Source organism: Gopherus flavomarginatus, chromosome 9 (genome assembly GCF_025201925.1).
Source record: "Gopherus flavomarginatus isolate rGopFla2 chromosome 9, rGopFla2.mat.asm, whole genome shotgun sequence".
Taxonomy (NCBI): domain Eukaryota; kingdom Metazoa; phylum Chordata; order Testudines; family Testudinidae; genus Gopherus; species Gopherus flavomarginatus.
The window spans coordinates 52,109,389-52,113,943 of record NC_066625.1 but is presented as its reverse complement, the minus strand read 5'-3'; positions in this window follow the sequence as shown (position 1 = coordinate 52,113,943).

Sequence of the window (4,555 nt, the reverse complement as noted above, 5' to 3'; positions counted from 1 at the left end):
CGTCTGTCTCCCTCATTCCCCTCCCCCCAAGATGGAAGTGTTTGGATGTTGGCTTGGATGTCCAAGCCTCCCATGGCAGGATGTTGGATTAGCTGAATTTCAGTATTGACAAGGGATAGGGGATACTTCCACATCTCTCTAATGTAGCCAGGCCAGGTTATCCCAGGGCTGAGCTGAGTGAGAGACTTTTGAAAGGCATTTAACCATCATCCTCTAACGTATATTTTGCAGTAAAATTGTTCTATTAATTAGTCTGCTCTTACGAGACTTCCTTCCAGGGCAGCTTACAAAGCTGTGGAATAGTCCCCTCAAGAAAGTGGTAGGCGCTGTAAAACTAAACTCACTGAAATACACTGAAGGGACTAACCTTGCACTGTTCCTGTTAAGACTGACTGACTGGCTGATCTCCTGGATGAGCAGGCAAAGCAGTTTAATGTGTAGTGAGATTCCACTCTGTATTAACTTGCATGCCCAACAATGTATTTGTCTTGCAGAGTTTCTTGAGTAATGAGATTGCAGATTTCTCTCCAAAACCTAAAATTCTCCACTGTTAAAAGTATCTTACATTTATTCATATAGCATGAAATGTGGCAGCTTTTAAAACCTTTGTTTTTCTGCTACTTAAATGGTTTTCTCTAGATCTTGATAAAATTGCTTGGTAACTTCCTATGTAAAGTTACATCGTGATCGATGGGTCTCACCCAACAATTTAATTGTAACTAGGTGTGAATAGTGTAGCATCCAAGTTTGGAGCAGTAAGCAGTGATGTTTGGCCATGTTTGATTGTTCTAATATCACCTTCAAAAAGCTGGAAGATAAACTGCACCCTAAGGCCTTGTCTACCAAATTTTGTCAACAAAAGTTAAGCTGACAATCAAAAACCCGTATAATTATGTTGCCTGTGCATGTTCATACAACCAACCTTTCGTCACCAAGTGCGTTCACAGTTGGTGCTCTAGCATTGACAGAGCAGTGCATTGTGGGTAGCTATCCCACTGTGATACTTGTCACCTTGTGCAGCTATGAGTCGTTGGAAGGCGGAGTGGATCACAGTGTGTTATGGGTTTTGACTCTGTCCCATGATTCAGTTCTTTTCATCCCAGCATTCCATTGGCTTACGACTGTGTGTTGCGGAATTTTCCAACGTACCCGTTTACTGTGCACACACCATCTGTGTGAAAAGATGGATCCCGCACTGCTGTCTACTGTTGTGGTCACTGTTATCAGCACCCTGGCGCTGCCTTTAGGGCAAGTTAGACCTAAATGAGGAAAATATTCCTATGGTCATAACAGCCTGGTGTGTGCTCCACAACATTTGTGAAGCTAAGGGTGAAAAGTTTCCCCCATGATGAAGCATGGAGGCAGACAGCCCAGCTGCCAAATTTGAGCAACCAGATACGAGGGCTATTTGAGGCCGTAATGGGGGGCTGGTCCAATCAGGGAGGCTTTGAGGCAGCATTTTGACAATGACCATCAGTCATGTGTCTTTCCATACAGCACTGTGCCATGCTTTAACTTGCCACCTTGCATAAAAGTTGTGAGGCCGGACTGGGATTCATAGTCAACAAATGATCCACTATGTATGTACCATGGAGCTGAGCAGCTGCATAGGTAAGTTGACTGGGAAGGAGGACTCAGTAGTAGAAGCCAGGGGAGAAGAGGTAGAGGTGTGGAGACCTCCCATTCTCACAGCAGCCTGGAGATGTGTGGGACACTGGAAGGAAGAAACTCTTCCCCAGTAACTGGTAGGAGTTTGACCCTTACCATACATACTGGCTGAGGTAAAACAGGGAGCTGCTAAGCAGGGTGTTGAAGGACTCCTTTCACACAACGATGGCAGAAGACTTGATTTGGGGATTGCTCCTGAACAGTCCCACAGACCAAACCTCTTTTATCTGTCTTCTGCTTACTGCTTTGGCAAAGGTATCTGATAAAATGTCCACATCCTAGGGGAAATGAGTGTGTAATGGGCTAAATGAGAAAAGTCCAGTGGAAATTAGGGGCTGTAGGTGGGGAGAAAACATGGAGGAAGTAGAGAACACACCGTGGGGAGATAGATCTTTTCCTATGTTTTCTCCATTAGAGGGAAATAAAAATAGAAAAACACCAGTGAAGGTAAGCTGGAGTCTTATTCGTTTGCATTAGGGTGAGGGGAACAGTCTGCAGGCATTCACCCTGATCAGGAAGTTTTAATCCTCAGGCTAGTGGCCATTCAGTACATTCTTACTCCAGCTTTCAGGCCCAGAGCAATAATGGTTCTCTGCAGCCTGGGCTCAGCTTGGGCTCAATTCGCCTTATTTCTAAGCTGCAGGGTGGTTTCCCCAACCTTTGTACTGTTACAGTTCAATAGTAACTGGCTCTAAACCAAGAGCTTTAAATGTTGTTGGTCTAAGGCAGGGGTCGGCAACCTTTCAGAAGTGGTGTGCTGAGTCTTCATGTATTCACTCTAATTTAAGGTTTCACGTGCCGGTAATACATTTTAACGTTTTTAGAAGGGCTCTTTCTATAAGTCTATATTATATAACTAAACTATTGTTGTATGTAAAGTAAAAAAGGTTTTTAAAATGTTTAAGAAGCTTCATTTAAAATTAAATTTAAAATGCAGAGCCCCCCTGGGCTAGTGGCCAGGACCTGGCCAGTGTAAGTGCCACTGAAAATCAGCTCGCATGCTGCCTTCGGCACGGGTGCCATAAGTTGCCTACCCCTGGTCTAATGGCTGGAATCCTTGGCTGAAAGCCATGGACTGAGGGCGCCTCTCGTGCAGGGAATATTGGGGTAGTGGTTCCTCCTCAGGGTCAGACGGTGACTGACTTTAAAACAGGGTATAAATAAAGCTTTGTTGGGGGGTGGTGTTGGTTGAGTGTTCAGTGAGGGGGGAATCACCCTCATTTGGAAACAAAAAAAAAAGTTGACTGTGGCCTGGAACTAGTCTTTAGAGGCTCCGTGCATGGCCCCTTGTGGGAGGAAATGACTGATGACAGCATGTTAAGAGTGTTTGCAGAAATTGCACCATGGTGGTTTTGGAGTGCAGCAAAGTAAAGGAGGCAGGTTTCTAAGGAATGCTGCTGTACAAAGCGGAGCTCATTACCTGTGCATTTAGCTACTGCATCCTCTGAACCATTACAAACCAGCTGGGGGGAGTGCTTCAGCTCATGCAGCTACACTCCAGCTTAAACCCCTGCAGTAGGAGGAAAATGAGGTTGTGTTGGGCTGAGCTGTACAGGAGCTTAGCCCCTCTGCACTGAGAGGTGCAGGTTTCATAACTCCTACTCCAATTCTACATCCTGCCTAGCACTTGATGTGCTTGTATCAAGCCTAGAGCCTGCTGCTGTGGCTTTATTCCTCCATGCCACAGCCCTGGTCAAAACAAGCACCAGGGAATTCATACACTATCTAAGAACCTTACACCTAAAGCAGGATTTGTAGACAAATTAAGGAGCAACTTTGTCCCCTTGTGCATATGCGTTACCAGGTTGCATGTAAGGAAAGGGTTATATACTAGCTCCTAAATATAGTACTTCCTAGTCTTTCTACAAGCTGAAGATAAACACAAAGCAGCTTGTAACTTGTTATGCTGACTGAATTGGCATGACAGTGAAAATAGAGCATGGTTACCATCTGTTCCCAGGGGGAAGGAGCCCCACCCCTGCTGGCTGCTATTGGGATGGTGTGTTGGAACATAAATAGCAAGAACTTCTCACCTGACCTGAGTGAGTGTCAGGCACTTGGTCTGTATCCAGAATGCAGCCCTTCCAAAGGTGCATTTCACGGTAGGAGGCCCTTCATAAAGCTAGCTTAGCTGTGTACCTACGCTCTGCATAGCACAGCCGTAGCCCTTAACTAGGCCAGTGCCAGAGCTGTGAATTTAGATGACCTGTATGAAAGGGCGTTTCAAAAATTGTGAGTAGGGTGGCGCTAGAGATAACTTATACCCCTGGGACTGGCCTGTCTTGCACACTACTGGAAGACTGCAGCAGGCGCACCCTCTCCTATAAAGGGTAGAAGCTTCTTGCCTTCACCTTTCCCATTTAAATTAAAACTGAATTTGACCAACTCCTAATTGCATTTACAGTGACAAGCTGTGCAGCAGCTACAGCCAAGTTAAAGGGTCTGAGCTGGATGTAGTCTCCCATGTTGCACGCCATCTTTGGCTGCTGACTATTTCCATAAAGTGCTTGTGAGGTGTCTTCCACTATCCACCATGCTATGGAGGTGGCTGGAGCTTTGCACCTCCTTGGTCCAGGTGCACTGATGCTAGACCCTGTGGAATACAGCTCCAGGCATTCAGACCTCTCTGCTCAAACTGTCAGCTTTCTGAGAACAGAACATGGACGGAAACTGTAGCCACAATGCACCATGGTTCATGGCTCACCACTGTCCAGCCAGAACAGACTTTCAACACAACCTTCTCCTGCTCTTCTAACCGCAGGCTAGTGCTATAGCTGCAGGGCTGGTTAAAGAGGTCACAGGTATATTTTTACAATGCAGAAACACATCTTTGCTCCATGCTCCCATTTTCATATTCAAAACCAGCTGGCCTGTGTCCATGCCAATT